This window comes from Cervus elaphus, chromosome 22 (genome assembly GCF_910594005.1).
Source record: "Cervus elaphus chromosome 22, mCerEla1.1, whole genome shotgun sequence".
NCBI lineage: Eukaryota > Metazoa > Chordata > Mammalia > Artiodactyla > Cervidae > Cervus > Cervus elaphus.
This window is the reverse complement of record NC_057836.1, coordinates 55,894,223-55,915,178: the sequence shown is the minus strand read 5'-3', so window position 1 is coordinate 55,915,178 and position 20,956 is coordinate 55,894,223. Positions and strand designations below refer to the sequence as shown.

Sequence of the window (20,956 nt, the reverse complement as noted above, 5' to 3'; positions counted from 1 at the left end):
TTTGGGTCTGAGCGGCTCATAAAAACAGTATGTAGCTAAACAATATGCACCAATGAGGATATCAAGTTGCAGACTCTACCTACAGCCTAACAAATCCCTCCTGACACTAAAGAGCTGTGGAAAGAGAGATCTCAGAGATGGGGCAGTGTCACTGTAAATTCTGCCCAGGAAGGAGCTGATTCTTATTATCTAAAACTTCTGATGTCTATTCAAGTCTCCTGCCCATTTTTAAATTGGTTTATTTTTTTATACTGAGTTGTATGAGATATTTATATATTTTGGATATTAACCCCTTATGTACCATATCATTTGCAAATAGTTTCTCCCATTCAGTAGGATGTCTTTTTTGTTTCAGTGATGGTTTCCTTTGCTATACAAAAGCTTTTAAGTTTAATTAGGTCCCACTTCTTTTGCTTCCTTTGCCATGGGAGACATGCAAAAAAGATAATGATATGATTTATGTCAAGGACTGTTCTGACTATGTTTTATTTTTGAGTTTTATGGTTTCAGGTCTTACATTTAGGTCTTTAATCCATTTTGAGTTTATTTTTGTATATGGTGTGAGAAAACGTTCTAATTTCATTCTATTACATGCAGCTGTCTACTATTCCTAGCACTACTTATTGAAGAGACTTGTCTTCTCTCCATTGCATAGTCTTGCCTCCTTTTTCACTGACTCTAAGTGTGTTGGTTGATTTCTGAGCTCTCTATTCTGTTCCATCGACCTATGTGTCTTTTTCTGGTGCCAGTGCCAAACTGTTTTGACTACTGTAGATTTGAAGTATATTCTTAACTCGGGGACCATGATACCATCAGCTGTTCTTTCTCAAGATTGCTCTGGCTATACACACACACACACACACACACACACACACACACACACACTTCAATCAACTTTCCTGTTGGCCAGCACACCCCTATGAGACATGATGGTTCATTAAAAGATGCCAAAGCCAATAAATCAGGGAGCAAGTTGCTTTCCCATCTTTTACACAAGGGGACTTACAACATCTAAGTAGTCCTGAACAACAAAAAAAGTTTTTCATGCCTTGATTTTTATGCTTCTTTAAAAGCAGAGACCAACAGCAGATCAACTGAACTGGCATCTCACTGCACACACTGCCTGTGGGACTGGGGCCCTGGGGCCATGTAGAAGACAACTGGAGGCCACAGTCAGCTACTCTGGGTTGCTTTGGCTTTAAGTTCTTGTCGTACTAAAATTTTCCAGATCTGTTGATTTGAAAGCATCATTCATGGTCCTAACATTGGTGCTGAGTTGATATTTGGTGGCTAAGGACAAAGAAATATCTGTAACAAATAAAAGAACTATCAAAAATATGAGCCAGAGGTTTATTCAGCACCTGCTGTGCATCAGAGGGCTATCTGTCTACCTGTCTGTCTAATCTCTTAGTCCTCAGAATAAGGACTGAGATGCAAGGTAGACATCATCACCATTTTATAAATAAGGAAAATAAGGCTCAGAAGGGTTCAGTTTGGTCACTTCCCCAAAGCACACACAGCCAATTAGTGGCAAAGGTAAGTTGTAATTTGAGGAGTCACAAGCACTCCCAAGCCCATCTTCCTCACCATCCTTCCGAAGAAATGAAGCAATTTGTACCAGGTATTCTGTGGACACATAATAAAAATTTAACTTTTTTGCTTACTCATTTTACTGTATGTATTTCTCCAGCTTTCTGTTCTTCTCCTTCCTTGCTTCCTTTTTTTTTTCAATTCCTATCCCTCCTTTTTTTGTGGCATTTGATAAACTTTAGTTGAAAACTGTTTAAACACTTTCTGAGGGTGTTTGGAGAGAAAGGCCCAAAAAGTAATCTTTAAATGCTTAAAAATAATCATTAATCCACATAGTATGGATAAATATATTTAGGTTTTCAGGTACCCCAAATATTGGAAAAATCAATTCTCTTGGAATCTTCATATTCACATACACACACAATTAGAATCATTTTTTTAAAATCAGAAATGTCACTTGCTTTTGAAATGATTATTCAGTATTAGTCTCACTCTCAGCCAAAATTCCCATAATGCCTGGATAAACAAAAAGGGAGTTGAACACTAGATTATTCAGCTTTCTTCTTTTTTGCACAGTGTGATAAACAATAATTAAAAGTGTAAAACATAAGTTAACAATGCAAAACAGAACCATCTATAAGTTTTATTTTCAATGGCCACAGAACCCCCTTTTAAAGTGAAGCCTAAAAGTGAGATAATAATAGCTCATATTTAGGATTATTTAGTTTCTCTATAGGAGACAGACTCCAATATTGAGAGAGAGAAAAAAGATTTCCATTAAAATCATTTAAAATGATTTAGCAACATTAACTACAAAAGACACAAAGGATGATGAAGAAAGTCCAATAAAACGTGTCTAAAATAAGACACAAAAGAAGGCAGCAGTCACAGGGAGCTGGGATTTGGTGTGTGCGCGTGCTCAGTCCCTGACTTGTGTCCGACTGCTTGTGACCCAGGGACTGTAGCTCGCCAGGCTCCTCTGTCCAGCGGTTTGTCCAGGCAAGAATACTGGCTGGAGTGGGTTGCCATTTCCTCCTCCAGGGGATCTCTCTGACACAGGGATTGAACCAGCATCTCCTGTGTTTCCTGCATTGGCAGGACGATTCTTTACCACTGAGCCACCTGGGAAGCCCTGGGGTTTGGTAACGACATGCAAAACAAAAATAAGAATATAAAATAAATCACATTTAACAGGCATTCATAAGTTTACCTAGCTCAACAAAATGGATAAGCTTCTAAAAGTCCTGTATAAACACAGTTTTGCTTTTTTCCAAAATTAGTAAGAGAAAGATAAAAAATCTAATGAAGTTTTGCAGTAAGTTTCTCTCTACAATGACAGAAATACTGTTACACGGCAAACAGATACCTGCTTGGACTCCCTGCCTGAAATGATTTCTAAAATTTTGCATAGATGATGTAATTTTGATAAATGTATAAATGATGGTTTATATAACAGCATGTTTTCTAAAATCTAGGCAAATCTGTATGCTGTTGTGAATATGGAAAGTGGAGGAAAAACCAGAGGGCTGATTTCCATTTCACTTTTGGTATTTAAATGCCACGGTGATAACTGAACACTGCACAGAGTTAAATAAATTATTGTTCAATTGTCTTGTAAATAGCTCAGACCTTCAGTCCAGAATCAATAAAATATATGCCTTGCCTGTGGTTTACTCAAGGCTACAGAAATTCAGAGTAATCAATCATTCCAGGAGGCTTTTATAGCTTGCAGGCAGTGAGAACTCTATTTTACTGAATAAAGGCATTTAATTAGTAGGTATTATTAAAGTGTAATTTTCCATGTTAAACTATTTTTCTACATAAACTAGCTTCCCAGTATGCTGACTTGTAAAGACAGGGTTACCCTGAGTTCTCCCAACAGACAGGTAATAACTCCTTTTTGTCTCCGGGTTTTCTGATTCTACAGAGCACATTCTTTCTGCTGTCATCAAAAAATAACTTGTGAACAAATATTCTCTGAGAATTTTCTTATGTCACCATCCTATAAACAAAATCTTTTAAAACAAACCTGAATCCCAACATTACCTATTGTGATATTTCTTATCCTATAAAGGAAATTGTACCATAATACTAATTATCCCGTAGCTGGTGGACTAATTACAGCCACTCTATCACAAAAGTGCAATACTGGACAGATACTTTTTGTCCAAGACAGTATAACATAGCCTTTTGACTTTTAGTTTAAAAAGACTGTGACAAGTGACTACTAATTCAATCCATAAATTCTATCTAATAATGGTCCAAATTTACCAATATTAATGATGGGAGGAAAATGAATTTGGCATAAGCATACACTTCACATGATTCCTGGCAGATATGAAGAAACATTCAAGGAAATAAATCCACCTAATGAAAGACCAAATATTATGAACAAAACCCACAAAGACTGGAAAGAGGTTATTTTTTCCTCCCTTATTATGGAAATTTACTGGTTACGATACTTAAATTTCAGATCTTTTCTTTAATGGTAAATAACTTTTGTTAAAAGATCTCTAAAAAGACACCATTGCTGATTATGTAACAATGATGATGTGCGGCTATGATTTCTCCTCTCTGGACCAAAGGACAAAAAAACAGTAAATTTTGGTTACTGTTTTAACCTAAGAATTCTTCTAAATACTTCTAAATCAACTGCTGCTTCTCAGCGTAGAGCTAGATCTGCTGAATGATTACAGAATGACGAATGACAAGTGATATAAAGAGGAATATAAATTTTCACAAAATTCAAACTTGGCAACATATGAACGGACCCCACAGAAGAACACAACAACCCTTCCCAGATAACGTACAGTATAATTAACCAGAAAGGTGTGGCAGTGCTTTTGACTGTGATCAGCCATCTGGAAGGATTTCAAATAAACAACCTAGCTATTGCTGCTTTGCTAGACAACTGATCATTCTTAGTGGCGAATATTAATAATCGCTTTTGAAAAAGATTAGAACAAAACTAGCTTTGTGAATTACTGCACCCTTTCTTGCAAATGTACAGTAGGTAAACCAATAGTTTTATCATTATCAATACAGCCTACTTTAATATATTGGATATAAATAATTGTCACTAAAAATCATCTGCTGTGTATTCAGATAAAGCTATAGAGATCTGCCTTGTTACCTAGCAACTGGGCAAGTAACTGCCATATTGCAAAAAAAAAAAAAAATTCCTTATTTTTTAGGTAGAGTGTGAGCAAAAGCATGAAGGGAGGTACATTTGGGGTGCAACCCTAGTTTATCAAAATCTCCACAATTCCCTGGTTAACCTTTGTTATATAATGATTCATCTTCCCTCAATGACAAAAGAGTATTTCCATTTGCTTTGGTTAATAAGATCACTGAAACATTTTATATTTCTGGATAAAACTGAAGACAAATCATGCTGAATTTTAGAGCTAGAGGGAAGATTGGCTTTATAAATGAGGAGGCTAACGTAGCTGAGAAGATTAAGTCGCTGAAAGCTGTGTGACTACACAACTTCTTAAAAAAGTAAACATATGTAAAGTGTTGAACAGCACCTGTCACACTGAAAGGATTACATGTCTGATACTGTTATTTTTTATTATTGTCATTATTACTGACGGAGTTGGATCTAGAATCTATTTCCTAATTTCCCAAACAGTATTCTTGTCATTAAACACATTCCCTCCAAATACAGCAGTGCTTTAAAACGTACAATGTACATCTTCCATGAGCAAAAGCTGTATTTTAATTGTAAAATGTATGTATTAAATAAAAATATCTATGTAGATTCATTTTTTAAATGTATTTATTTACTTATTGAGTCTCAGTTGTGACACCCAGGGTCCCTGGTCGTCACTGTGGCATGCAGGATCTTTAGCTGTAGCATGCAAAGTCTTAGTTGTGGCATGTGGGACTTAGTTCCCTAACCAAGGATTGAACCCAGCCTCCCTGCACTGGGAGCCCAGAGCCTTAGCCGCTGGGCCACCAGGGAAGTCTCTGTAGATTCATTCTGAAAGCAGAAGAAAACTGAGTCTTCAAAACTAATAATTCATAGCTTTGCTTAAAATCAAATCTTTATCACCCTCAAATATAGATAACTGATGTAGAGCTAAAAAGCATGTCTAAACCATCTTTGAAAGGCAATATTTTGTTGTTGCTCTAGAAGTATAAAATTTTCCATCTTTCAAAATGATCCTTGATCTACATTTCTCACTTCATACCAAACATTAACCTGATACATTTATACTGAAAGATTTCAAACATTCGTTAGATTAAGAAGAGCTGACACTGAATCTGAAGAAGTCCACACACCCACACATCTTGATTAGTACACATCCCTTATACATTTCCTAATATTTATATTCTCTCTCCCTAGGTGATCTCATCCAGGCACATGCTTTTAGGTACCACACCTATATGATGAGCATCTTTCCCGAGTTTCAGGCTTGTAGATCCAACCACTTGCTTCACATTTCCACATGGATATCAAGTTTCTTTGATTTTTTTTTTTATTTTTTTTTTCCAGTGGGTTTTGTCATACATTGATATGAATCAGCCATGGATTTACATGTATTCCCAATCCCGATCCCCCCTCCCACCTCCCTCTCCACCCGATTCCTCTGGGTCTTCCCAGTGCACCAGGCCGGAGCACTTGTCTCATGCATCCCACCTGGGCTGGTGATCTGTTTCACCATAGATAGTATACATGCTGTTCTTTTGAAATATCCCACCCTCACATTCTCCCACAAAGTTCAAAAGTCTGTTCTGTATTTCTGTGTCTCTTTTTCTGTTTTGCATATAGGGTTATCGTTATCACCTTTCTAAATTCCATATATATGTGTTAGTATGCTGTAATGTTCTTTATCTTTCTGGCTTACTTCACTCTGTATAATGGGCTCCAGCTTCATCCATCTCATTAGGACTGGTTCAAATGAATTCTTTTTAATGGCTGAGTAATATTCCATGGTGTATATGTACCACAGCTTCCTTATCCATTCATCTGCTGATGGGCATCTAGGTTGCTTCCATGTCCTGGCTATTATAAACAGTGCTGCGATGAACATTGGGGTGCACGTGTCTCTTTCAGATCTGGTTTCCTCAGTGTGTATGCCCAGAAGTGGGATTGCTGGGTCATATGGCAGTTCTATTTCCAGTTTTTTAAGAAATCTCCGCACTGTTTTCCATAGCGGCTGTACTAGTTTGCATTCCCACACAATTTGTATGGAAATACAAAAAACCTCGAATAGCCAAAGTAATCTTGAGAAAGAAGAATGGAACTGGAGGAATCAACCTGCCTGACTTCAGACTCTACTACAAAGCCACAGTCATCAAGACAGTATGGTACTGGCACAAAGACAGAAATATAGATCAATGGAACAGAATAGAAAGCCCAGAGATAAATCCACGAACCTATGGACACCTTATCTTTGACAAAGGAGGCAAGGATATACAATGGAAAAAAGACAACCTCTTTAACAAGTGGTGCTGGGAAAACTGGTCAACCACTTGTAAAAGAATGAAACTACAACACTTTCTAACACCATACACAAAAATAAACTCAAAATGGATTAAAGATCTAAATGTAAGACCAGAAACTATAAAACTCCTAGAGGAGAACATAGGCAAAACACTCTCCGACATAAATCACAGCAAGATCCTCTATGACCCACCTCCCAGAATATTGGAAATAAAAGCAAAAATAAACAAATGGGACCTAATGAAACTTAAAAGCTTTTGCACTACAAAGGAAACTATAAGCAAGGTGAAAAGACAGCCCTCAGATTGGGAGAAAATAATAGCAAATGAAGCAACAGACAAAGGATTAATCTCAAAAATATACAAGCAACTCCTGCAGCTCAATTCCAGAAAAATAAATGACCCAATCAAAAAATGGGCCAAAGAACTAAACAGTTTCTTTGATTTTTAAAAAGCTTAAAAGAACTTTTGATTCCTTCTCCCACCAGGGGCCCAGTCTGTTCATCACCCACCCAGTTGCTAAGAACAAAAATTTAGGCATCATCCATAACTCCTCCCGTCCCTTAATCTTTCAAATTAATTCATCGGCAAAACATCTAAATTCTGTTTCCAAAATAGACCCCAGAATCTGATTTAAGATGGTAAATTTAAACTTCCACACAGAAGTTCCCTTCCTAAATACCAAACAGAATGTGCAAAAAAAAAAGTAAATAGTAAGAAAAAAATACCAACAGTGACCAATCGAGGAAAGAGACATAAACAAATATAAATAAGCTGCAATACTGGCAGCCAAGGAAAGAAACAGAAGATTCTGGAGCAGGATAAAGAGGCACAGTGTTGCCTGATTCCCAGCCGTGTTCTCACTCCCCAGAGACGTGAGTCAACAAGACTCTGAGAATTCTAAGAACTCTAAATGTAGAGAAAACACATACTCAGTGAATATCTGTGTCTGCTTCCTTTCTCTACTGAGGAGTAATGGAAACGTGAAACGAAGCAAAGGGTGGAAGGGGCTGACTCCATGGAACTGAAGGCTCCAGGGCTGCCCACTGAGACGAAGAATCCGGTGGTCTGACGTTACCTCCAGGGTAGCTGCTGGCTCACACAGAACCCGTTAGTTAACTATACAAAGGCTGTCCTTGGGATCTCCCACCTACTCCCTCCCGTGACACGAATGCTGATAACAGGGACATTCAGCAAAACCTGAGAAGGCCAAGCCCCGGAAACCCAATCAAGGCTGCACAGGGTGTGAGTTACTTCTCTCTACAATTTCTATCTCCTTGGCAACTTCTTCAGTCCAGTTCAGTTCAGTCACTCAGTCGTGTCCGACTCTTTGCAAGTCCATTGACTGCAGCACGCCAGGCCTCCCTGTCCATCACAACTCCCGGAGTTTACTCAAATTCATGTCCACTGAGTCAGTGATGCCATCCAACCAACTCATCTTCCGTCGTCTCCTCCTCTTCCCACCTTCAATCTTTCTCAGCATCAGGGTCTTTTCCAGTGAGTCAGTTCTTCACATCAGGTGGCCAAAGTATTGGAGTTTCAGCTTCAGCATCAGTCATTCCAATGAATATTCAGGACTGATTTCCTTTAGGATGGACTGGTTGGATCTCCTGGCAGTCCAAGGGACTCTCAAGAGTCTTCTCCAACACCTCAGTTCAAAAGCATCAGTTCTTCTGTGCTCAGCTTTCTTTACAGTCCAACTCTCACATCCATACATGACCACTGGAAAAACCATAGCTTTGACTAGACAGACCTTTGTCTGTTTACAAAGGCAGCTTCTTCACACTTCAGAAAGGTGGACAGGTCCAGGCCATCAACCATAGCTCAAGGGGAAAATCAAACTGGTCCCTCAGAAGGTGGGAAGTGATTTGGGAAGTTACTTACACTGTGTCTGGGCAAAGCTCCCCAAGCAATAGCAAGATGGAAAGAAAGAAAGAGAGGAAAAAACCCAGCATGGCAGATATGCAAAGAAGGAGGGAAGAAGGAAAGGGGAGGAAAGGAGCGGAGAAAAGGAAGCAGGGAGACAGGAAGGATGGGAGGGGAGGAGGGAAGGGAAGAACACAGAACGCAGGGGTCAGAGCATAGGAAGTAAATCTAGCAGAAATTCACCCAAACAGAAAGAAGGACTTCCTCACACAAACTTCCTATTACAGAGGAACGATTTCAGCAAAGGCTGACGCTAAAGAGAGAATAATGAAACAAATGAATGAGATGCAAAGAGAGACTGTGGACCTAACAAAACTATTCAAGTGCCAGAGAACACTATTTTAGAATCAATCAATAGATTATTAATAGAAATGTCAAGAAAACAGCAGACACTTATAAAAAAATTGAACTACTAACCCAGAGGAAAGGACTGAGGTAATTCACTGTGAATGCAGGTGAAAATGACAAAAGACTATATAAAAAAATTAATAGATATGGAAGACAGACAAAGATGATCCAAAATAAGGATAACACAGAACATTTAACAAGACATAGCCTAGCTATGCTACTGAGCTCTGAGGACAAAGAAAGAATTCTTTGGGATTCAGGCAGGAAAAGCAAACACTTACAAAGGGTGGCTTCAGATTTCACAGTAGTAGTGAATGCCACTAGACAATGGAGAAACAGTTGCAAAACTCTAAGGGAAAGAGAGCATAACACAAGGATATTATACTCAGCCTCAATGTTGCTCAGTTATAGAAGTAACAGAAAGACACCCTGAAATATCAGGAAAAAAACAACAAAAAACAAAACTCTCAGAAGTACAGTAGCTACAAGCCTTTCTTGAAATAAGTAAGAACAAAAAGCAATTGACAATGACATCTAGGCAGTTAAGAGATGACTCAAAGAACTCATTTAGAAATGGAGCAGCTATACTAAAGGACTGGGAAACATTGGGTCTATTTAACTAGAAAAATTTATATGAAATAAGCTTAGAAATTATGATTTTATGATTATAGAATAGCAAGTGTTATAACATGATCAATACAAATTAATTAAAAGTATTAGCTGAGAGAAGAGATGGGCAATAATGTACTTAAAATTAGAATGTGTAGTTTAAAAAACACAATGCTTCCAGCCCTGAGGCAGATTTATCGTAAAGCTACTTAAGTTTCAAGACCCTTCACCTACATGGGTGATTTGTTTTTTCCCAGGCCTTGGGAAGGGTCACAGCAGAGCATTCACATGATCACGTGTCTGTGAAATATACTCTATTTTCTTAAAGAGGAATCCACTCCTGCTCAAACCTCTTAACATTTTTCATTTCTCTTAATCATGACAGGATTTAATAACCATTAATCATAAGCATTTCTCTTAACCATAATGGGAGATCGTTTAGGAAATAACTTGTGGTAAGGAGTTTAACTTGTGGTAATAACTGTTTGAAGTTCAACAATTATTTAGCTTTTCTTACTTCCATTTTTTTATGCTGTTAAGTATAAGAAAATAAACTTTAGTATTTTCTATTTAAAAATAGTGTTTCTGGTATGATCCCATTGTTGCCATTACTACAAAAACATTTCTTTCTACTCATGCATCCATTTATCAATCCGTTTGTATGTATGCATAGAAAGATGCTTTAAATGATATTAGTCTAATGTTAAAGATGATTATTTCTGGGTGGTGGGGTTTAGAGTAATTTAAAAATTTTTTATATTTTTATTACGTGCATCACTTGAATTATGTCTTATAATCACATATCAAATATCAAAAATAATGTGGGATTATTTTTCTTTAAAAAATGCCAAGATATTACTTTGGATGGTGAGAACTACAGAGAGCTGTTCTTTTCTTCTTTGTATTTTCCTATATTTGTAGAACTTCAAAAAGCTTTTCACAATTTGATATTCTGAATCTTTCCACATCTCTTCTTTGCTTACTGTCACTCCCTAGACCAAATCTCTATCAGTTCTTACCTGGGCTACTATTAAATAACAGTCTTCTATGTGGTTCCTCTGTGTCCATTCCAGCCGTAGTTTTGTCCCGTCTTCACATGGCAGACTGTGTATTCAAAGATAAATACTGCCACACTTTGGCGTTAAATCCTCCATTTGCTTCATGGCATTTTTAGAATAAAACCCAAATCCTTTGCCATGACTAGCAAAGCTGACCTAAGTGGGCCAGGACGTAGCCACACTGGACTGCTCTCTGGTACCCAAACAGACTGCGCCTGCTCCCCAAGGACGCATGTGCATGTGGGCCCCTTGGCCTCAATGCTCCTTCCCCAGGCTTCTCTGCCTGGCTCCCGTCACCGTTCTATGTTGGAAGGACACCTTCTTAGGGAGACCTTCTCTGAACAACTTTTCGAAAGTCACATCACTGTCCTCCAGAACATTCTCAAGCACTTCACCCTGTTATATGCCTTTCACTGCATTTACCACTGTCTGACATCTTCTCCATTTATTTACTTGTTTTGTATTAACCTTCCCTCACTAAATATCTGCTCTACAAAGCAGAAACCTTGTCTATTTTGTTCACCATTGTATCTCCTGCCCTAAGAACAGTGCCTCAAAGATAGTAGACAGTCCACAAAAATGTCTCACGCGAATGAATACACACATGTTGTTTCCAGCCTAAAAAGAAGGGTGGTGTTTGCAAATCTGCCTTTTAAGTCAGTTTTTTAGAACTCAAAATGCAAGTTCCTTCAACCAAGCCACCATATAAACAGTAATTAGACATTAAGGCTAGCCCATGAACGTCCACTGGACCCATCATGGGCTAAAATTCTGTATATCTGCAACAAAAATGCTAAAAAAAAAAAACAAAAACAAAACCCACCATGATGAATTATCATTGGCATAATATACAATTAAAAAGAAATAATTTATTTACTATGAACAAATTACAATTATTATTCATCTTTCATATTAGTGGAGACATTTATGGATTTTGTGAAGGGGGCTTCAGATCATTTTTAAGGGCTGTAGGGTCTTCCAGTCCAGGGTTTTATCCATCTAACCCACTTTAAAATGTACAGCACTCGGCTCCTTTCATAACAGATATCACACTATTCCCACTCTGAATACCTATCAGCCATGAGTTGGGCCACTGTTTGTATCAAAAATGTAATAGAGGAAATAGATTTTCTGGAGGTATTAGGAAAGAGAAAACTAAGAAGAGGGATTAAAGAGGTTGTGTGATTTAAAAGATGTCTGAGCTAAGAGCAGTGAATGAGAGGAGAGAAAAAGTCAGTGAGGTGTGGTTAGGAGAATACGGGAAAGAAAAAGTTTTTCCTGTTAGCTACTGGGCATTTTCATTTTCCAAGACAGCTTAGTTCCTGTCTGGAATAGTTCTGGGTAGGTCAAAGAAGGGACCGCCAATGTGTAAATGATGCTGAAAGTTGAGAGGGACTATTTATTTCTAATTTGAAACTTTGTACCAAATTCGGTTTGGCAAAAAGTTTGTAAGACTAATCTACCAGTAGGATGAAACAAACAGCATCGCCCACATCAGGAGGACTAACCACGCCTTGCCAGACCTTCCACTCCAGAGAGAAAGCTGTGTTAGTAGAAAACAATTTGAACCAATTATTTTTACCCTAAATTGACAGTTAAGATAGAAGAACAAAAAATGTATTAAGAGCCAAGAGGTGCTGCAAATGGTCTGCACGTCTTTTCTGAAAAAAATGAACCACGGAGGTAAAGAGAAGCAGCTTGTTTTTACAGTCACATTTTGTATTTCCAGAACAATATCTACACAGTGGTCATGATTTCTAAACATCAGGAAGCAAGTCTTCTGCAAACATCACACAACACAAAACATACCACCTGTTGCAATTACTACTACGTGCAAGTCACGTCCAAGTCTTAATTGAAACCAAAACAGACCATAAAACTCACGGTTACCGAAGAATCATTCCAACTGAAATGTGCTAAAATGACAGGATGCTCCAATAGTCTTAAAATACTATTATCTCTTGCCAAGAGTCTTAATTTTCACATGACGACAAAACCTCACCCTGACGAGTGTTGTGAGAGCTACACATGGCCAAGCAGTGCCGAGACTGCGCTGGGGTCGCATACTAATTTCTGTGGCTTCAAAGGTGTCTGTCTACAGTGACAGAGGGTTTGGGACATGGAACATGGGTATCTGGACAATCTCAATGCAGCCATTGATTTTTCCAGAGTATGTTCTTGTGGTTAATCCTACGAAGTTTGTAATTTCAGTTTAGTTACATGAATTCCAAACCCTGAAGAGACATATCCATAAAAGCCATTTATAGAACAATCCTGTTTTCAGATTCACCTAAAAACACACTATGAAACATTTAGTAACAGAGGATATCACAACATGCATTTTTGCTTTTTCTACTTCAAATATTGTATTGCTGCTCTTCTTTGCATGTCCTCCTATTCCCATATGAGAAAACTACCAGTAAGTCTTGGCTCTGTAAATACCAGAATCAAGAGGTACTGCTTAAACAAAAGTTTTAAGGGAATTAATATTGGATTTTCATCTAAAGATGTTATTCTCATAATTTTTTAAAGAAAAAAATGACTCAGCTTAATCATATTTTGACTTCTAAAAAAAAACATCTCATGATTTCATGAAGAGAAAGCAAAAATCAGATTAACAAGGATGGTTTTCATCTCACACTAGAATCATAAGAAAGGTTAATTTTTACATGAAAATTCCATCTACATAAAAATAGATTTCTGGAACAATGCATTATTGACAGATGTGTAGGAAGATAAATGCACTCATGTAAATGTTCTTTCTCAAGCAAATTATTAAATATATTGACAGTGCTGCACTTTGAAAACAATCATTTTAAAGAAATTAAATATTAATACAAGAGTAAAGACATCATGGCTAATGTAATCTCTCACTCAAAGAAATATACGTGCAACACTTTTTTCCAAGGCTTATTGATATTCACTGCTATTAAATTTCATGGCAAACATTTATGCTTTGTACTGGCTATTGTCTATGAAAGGAAAAAAATGAGTAACCAATTAATAAATTTGGATTCGGTTCACACTTCTGTTAATTATTGGTGGCTTAATGAGGACCTTGTACATTGATTTCTGGCAGTGGCACTTGTAAATACTAAATCTGAATTACTATTCTAAGTCCAAAATGTATAAAAATCAACATACCTATGGCAATACAAATGTTTTACTCATGACCATTAATGACTTTAATCAAGCAGATCTCCTAATTAATTTTTCTAATTGTTCATTCCTCCTGGGACATTAGCTGGCTTGATGGATATTAACGTGACATATGTGACATTAGCATCTGGTCAGAAATAGGGACATCAGTAAACTCTACCCGGTGTTTCTACAGACTTTGCCAATGCTATAAATACTGACAGTGCCGAAACATTTATTTCAGTATAATATTGAGAGAACATGTCTGCCTTCCATTTTTAGAGAAAGGATAAACCTGCTTCAAAACACAAGGTGGTCAAAAAGACTTATTCAGTAAATGATGCAATAAAAATGACTTAATAGTAAGTTGGTAAACATCTGCCAACATTTAGGAAGACAGTAACATCACAAATGATTATTTGCTTTTCCTGAACAACGCCTGCTAATCTACTCTAATTAGAATATATATAGTAACCTCAAACAAATGCTACTATTTTAAAGAAAATCATTCCTTACATTTCAGACCAATTGTACCACATGCAGTAAATTAAAAGATAAGAAATGTATCAGAATACAACACATGCATACAAACTTGGTTAAAACTGCCAACTTTTAAATTGATAGTAACTGTCCAGTGATGATAATTTTAAAATGCAGACAAATAAATGCACCTACAAGTTTTGTTAAAAACTATATATGCCCAAGTATCTTACTAGATATTGTACCATGCTGGACTATATTTCAAAACTATTTTAATGGAGCTTTGCTCTCCGCACAGAGGCAAGATATTTTATTCTCTTTCTCTGCCCTCCCTTAGGGGAACTGTAGCAATATAGGGTCTCTCAATCCTAATACACAGACATATTATCTCTCTATTGTTACTGGTTAAGAAAAAAAAATATTACTTCACTAAAAGTGCCAAAGTACATCAAACAAAGTAACTCTAATGCAGTAAAATTAAGTTTTGGCAATTAGCAACTGCAGGAGGAAGTTTCTATCCTTGAACAGAGAGCTGACTCCTCACTGCTTTTATCCAACATCATATTCCACCCCCCTGCATTCTGAAGTTAAAATGTCTTTGTAACGGTTTTTCTAAATGACAAGTCACAAAGTCTTCCTGGGTAGCAGGCATCTGTTTCAATTTCATTTGTACCAGTTACTCCTTTCTCCTCCATCTGAGTTCCCGGAGAATCACTGTATCATATCAAGCACTATTCAGGACTGACTGGGTGGAATGAGAGAAAGGAACACTTCTGAAAAAAGCTTTACAATGGAACAACGGTCAACACCAGTCATTAGAGCCTATTTTGTCACAGAGCCATCAACACCATGGACTCAGATAACCCAGACACCGCCGGCATCTCCTGGCCCAAGCTCATCTGCTGACTACAAAGAACGCAGGTTTTGGAAGCAACCTTGGGAGGTTTTCTAATCTTCTTTTCTCTCTGCCTTCGGGTTCCAAACCAGCTCAGAACTGGCTCCAAACTTCGATGTGAATCTATCCTAATGTAAAGTCTGTAAGACTCCTTCGGTAACTTGTGTCAATGTTGAGAAAAGTCTTTAAGTTGTACCTAAATTCTTCATGTTGCCTTCCCAACACGCTTTCCTCTATTTCTGTTTTTCCAGATGCTAGAGTCCATATAGCAAATGTCCTGATCTAGAAAGTCCTTAAGAATCCTTAAGGACTCCAAAGTTCACATGCCTTCAATCTACCCATACAACATGCTGGGTGCATCTCTGCAGCCGGGGTGCAGAATTTTTAGCCTCCTGAAACTAACATCTCAGTCGCTAAGGGAGGAGATGGTCGCCGCAGTGAGGACTAGCCTTCCTGGCCAATCTCTGAAAATGCAAAGCCTTCCTGAGCTGCCCATTTGTTAGAGGGGCTCATGTTTGTATACGGTTGGTTTTCTTGGAGGAGAAAAAACAAGAAAGAAAAAAACGCAGCGCTGGCAGCATCCTTATAAACACAACACCTTGTTTGCCTTTGGCAAGTTTTAGCCTGGAGTAAAATTACATCCAAGTTACAACCATGCAAATCGGGATTTCAAAGGAAATGTTGATCCGACCTTCATGAAAGCTGCAAATTGCCGTCTGTGCTGCTCTAATACGGCTCTCCGAAGCGCAGCATTGGAAAGTCCAAACCCACTTTCCCCTCTGATTAACCAACGTATAAAAATATGAGAGCGGGCACGCTCCATACCAACCCTCCCGGCGTCTATTCTTCCTGCTACTGCTGAAAGGTGATTCAAAGCGCACCTGGAAATTACATGGCTTGGTGTGGCTTTTTGATACTGAAGACAAATGACCTTTGGAAAATATCTACTCGTGAAAGTCAAGTCATTTGGAAAGACATCCGGCAATTTACCATTTTCAAACTCCTCGCAACCGAGAATGTGAGGAAAGGAAAGGGAAAATGCGCTCAATCCGACAGGGGGAAAGCAATAACCAAACCACGTTTTTTTGTTTTTTTTGTTTTTTTAAAGCCCACAGTGGAGACAGCCAGCCTGACCGCAACAAATGCCCCGACAAACCCTCTCCGCAGCCTTTTTGGATTTTCCGACCCGGCTTCCCTTTTTCCTCCTGCCCCAGCCGCATCGCCACTTCTCGCCACCGCATCTTGGCGAGCGGGGGCCGCGGACCGCGGGGTAACCGTGCCCCGCGCCGCCGGCAGCCACGCCGCTACTCACCCGAGCCGCTCGGCACTAGCCGCGGGCTGGCAGCGAGCCGGGGTCTGCGAGGGCTGGCGGGCTCCGGCGCCCGAGGACGCGGACATGTGGGCTGGAACCTCCGCGCATCTAGCCGTTGCCTCTGAGCATCTTTCTGAGCTCCCCCAGCGAATGCGAGCTGCGCGGCGAGGGGAGCGCGCCGAGGACGGGAGGGAGAGGCGCCGAGCCGGCCGCGCCGTGCCGAGCGCCGGGCTCTCCCCGCGCGCGCCCCGGGCCCGCGCACGCGCCCCCCGCCGCGCCCCCGCCACCCCGCCGCGCGCCCTCGCACGCGCCCGGCCCCACGCGGCGCGCGCCAGCCCGGGCGGCGGCGGCGCGTCCTCCCCCGAGCGCGGTCTCCCGGGCGGCCGGCTGCGCTCTCTATTGTTCTGCGGTGGCTTACCCGGGGTGGGTGGCCGGGGCGGGTGGGAGGTGTCGGCTTAGTTCCCGGGAGGACTTACCGCTCAGGCGGACCGTAAGTGCGAGAGCGCCGCGGGCTCGGGCACGGCGCGCGGGGGCTGCGGAGTGCCTAGCTCCGCCGGCTGCCAGCGCGCGGGGGCTTCCTCCCACCGCACTCGCTCCCGCTCGGAGCCCGGCGCATCCTGTGTTACTATGGATATCTCGCTCTTCGCCGCCCCCTCCTCGCACTCCCAGAGGCCGCCGCAGAGGCAGCCAGGCAGCGCCGCAGGCGCCCAGGTGACCAGCAGCCGCCACTGCCGCCGTCGCCGCCGCCGGGGAGAGGAAGAGGAGGAGACGGGAGAAGGCAGGTCCGCGAGGCCACCTCGAGTTTCCTCCCACTCGCCAAGCTGGGTTCACGACGCAGGAGAAGCCGCAGCTGTCCTCAGCTAGTGTGGCTGGGGGTGCCATCGCCCCGAGCGACCAGCGTTCCCACTCAGAGGGCAGGGGTCGGCCCCCGGTAGACTCAGAGGGGCACGGTTAAGACTTTGAGTAAGATTTTGACACCAAACACCCCTCAGCCCCATCCCTAGTTGCCACAAAAGTTACCGTTGTACTGCTACCAGCACTTGTGGAAACTTCCTTTGGCAAAGGTTTCCTTTCAAAATTATGCCAATTAAATGAATATATTAATGCCAACGGTGTTTCCCTGCCATAATAAATAAAAATAATATGTGGCTTACAGACTGCTTAATACCGTAACATCTGAATGAACATATCTGGCAGCCCACACTCTTCAGTTCCTTGTTGTTTCAACCCTTCTATCCAAAACTGTGATCCCGCTTAGTCTGGGATATGAACCACGGATTCACACAGAGGATAACTAATGTCTGATCACAGGGTAACAGCACCCAAACAGTCTATAGAAAATAGGTTGGAATGAAGAAACTTTAAGATAAAGTACTTAAGGAAATGTACGACATTATGATGAACTCCAAACAGTTCTCATGATCAGTCTGTTGTTCAGGGCACATTTACTTTCTATACTTTTTGAGTATCCGTTTTTCATCTTAAAACCAGAGAACAACGATTTTGATCATTGCAAAACGTCACACTGAAACAGAAATGTTAATTTGTAAACGTTAATCAATTTTTAAGATAAGTAATGTTTGTGCACGCATGCTGAGTCGTGTCTGACTCTTTGCTATGAAGCACTTATTTGCTGGGTATCTGTGAGTTATCTCCTTGAATTCTCACAGCTCTGTGAGGTAAGTTTTATTATTATTCTTGCTTTACCAATGAAAAAGAAAGGCTTAGATCTGCAACTAGGAGGTATAGGACAACATCCACTTTCTTAAACAAGAAACAGGAGATGCCCTCCGTTTTGTTTACTGTCATGTCATTTTGGGCTTCTCTCATAGCTCAGTTGGTAAAGAATCTGCCTGCAATGCAGGAGACCCAGGTTCAATTCCTGGGGGCAGGAAGATTCCCTGGAGAAGGAAATGGCAGCCCACTCCAGTATTCTTGCTAGGAGAATCCCATGGACAGAAAAGCCTGGCAGGCTACAGTTCATGGGGTCGCAAGAGTCAGACACAACTTAGTGACTAAACCACCACATTTTCTGCCTTGGTGAAGTTCAGGCATAGTATTCTCTGAAGTCACCCCACTAGCAAAGGATGGGGTTAGGATAGAAACTCATGCCTGTCAGTATCCATAGTCATATGGAAACTATTTCTCATTTCCATAAAGGGTTCATGAAGCTTTTTGATTGTAATGTCTCCTACCTATAGAAAGTGAAACAGGTTGAAAACAGCTGCCTTCCTGACTGGTATACTCTTTACTGAACATGACCTGCCTTCTTGCCTGGGGCATCTTCAAATGTCTGTTTTCTGAGATCAGCAAACTTCTGATGGGTTTGGAAGTCAGGCCATTTAGTTCTGTTTCTCACTCTGCAATGGAAACACATGTGACTTGAGGTGGAGTAGATGCTTTCTTGGTTTCCCAATCTTGCAAATAATCACAGAGTGACATTTCCCAGGGCATCATCCTCTTCTCAGTATCGTTCTCTGGTAACAGCATCGGGCTTGCTCAGAGATGTCATTTGTTAGCAGTGAACTGCAGGCTTTTTGGAAAGGAATTATGCTATCATTTTTGTATTGTGTCGAATCCTCTGTACTCTAGAATAATTTGGGGCTGTAGGCCATTTTGTGTCTGAAACACCTCTAGAGAATGATGGAAATCGAATTCTCTGTCAGCATTTGTGCTTGACTAATGAAAAGTCTTCTTGAGGGAGCTGGGAGGGAAAGTTGCTGTCCAGAGTGGCTGTCGCTGATGCTCCATTCAGCATAATCATATCACATATTAACTGCTATAGTCCTGGAAATTAACTTCAGCATGGCAGTAATGAAATTTGGCCATGACCTCCAGATATGGGTATTAAAACATAAAGGTCTTTTCAGTATAATCTCCTACTGGTTGGGGTAAAAACATTAAATAATTCACAGAAGAGTGGCTTTTTACTCTTTGGCACTAAATAGCCCCACTTACAGTTGAAATTTTAGACATTTTTATGTTCTAGACTAGCATAAAGGATGTAAAAGATCATCTTCTGAAACTCTCTCATATTGTAGAAAAGGAAATTGATACTTAGAATGTTTAATTCACTTGCCCAAGGATCTAATCTAATTAGAAGCAGAGCAAACCCATGAATTCTTGCCATTTGTTCAGACACTTACCATGATACTGTAGTGCCCCAGGATATTCAATGTCAGAATTATTTTTTCCTTCAGTTATTTTATTTTTTGCTAAAAGTCAGTCAAGTTCCAGTTTATGTTATTTAGAATCTGAATGATATATAATCTAGTGTTCTTTAACTTGGAGGGTATCTATATCTTCTTTTTAATAATCTGGTTATATTAAGTAATATATTGTTTCTTGACAAATGAGACAATTTAGGAAAAACTCTTATAGTACCAATTTCTAAACTCCCTGTATCCCCACTGGAATGTAAAGCATTCATTCCATTACAGGTCATCAGGAATGCAACCTTTCTGACATAAACTAATTATTTAAGAACATCTATTTTTTATTAGAAAGGACTAATATTTGAGATTCTCCAATTTGCATTAAAAAATTGTCCAGAAGACTGTGTTGACTATTTTAGTCTCAGAATGTCTAAAGATGGTGGTAACATTCAAATAGATATATAGAACACTGATTCAAGTCCTTTGTACAGATTTAGAGGAATAGAATTACAATGATTTATTCACTGGTTTGGACATAGTACTATTCAATTATTTAAGTTTGCAATCTTGGAAACAGGCCTGTGGATTCGAATAATGGCTATTCCACTTGGTAGTTTTGTGATCTTGAGTAAGCTAATTAACTTTTTCCAGTTCACTTTTCCACTCTGTAAAATGTATATGATAATAAAGGAAAAGACTTCACATGATTTGTTGTTAGGAGGAAATGAGATTTCCCACGTGGGGTGGTCGTTTTGATGTGTCCATTTGGCTTGGTTAGAGTCCCCAGTTACTTAATCAAACACTGATCTTGGTGAGACTGTGAAGGTATCTAGTAGATGTGAGTAAAGTCCATAATCAATTGTCTTTATCTAAGGGAGATGATCCTAGGTAATCAGGTTCAATCAGTTGAAGGGCCTTAAGAGCAGAACTGAGGTTTTCTCAAAGGAAACTCCATCTGTGAACGGCAGTTTCAGCCCCAGCGAGTTTAAGCCTGCCTTTCTTGACAGCCTGCACTACAGATGTTAGACTTGCCTAGCCAGTCTTCACTATTACA

The 20,956-nt window shown here is 39.9% G+C and overlaps 1 protein-coding gene across 23 annotated transcripts in view; it reads right to left on the bottom strand.

Annotated features, from left to right (window-relative positions):
- The window catches only part of ANKS1B (ankyrin repeat and sterile alpha motif domain containing 1B), a 1,073,060-nt gene that overhangs the window by 143,408 nt on the left and 908,696 nt on the right, over positions 1–20,956 (bottom strand). The window contains exon 1 of one of the 23 annotated variants that reach the window (XM_043881078.1): positions 16,748–16,998. The exons of the other annotated variants lie outside the window; for them this stretch is intronic. The gene's annotated coding sequence lies outside the window, so the exon portion shown is untranslated. Of the gene's footprint in view, positions 1–16,747; positions 16,999–20,956 lie in introns of those variants that run through there. 23 annotated transcript variants of the gene reach the window in all.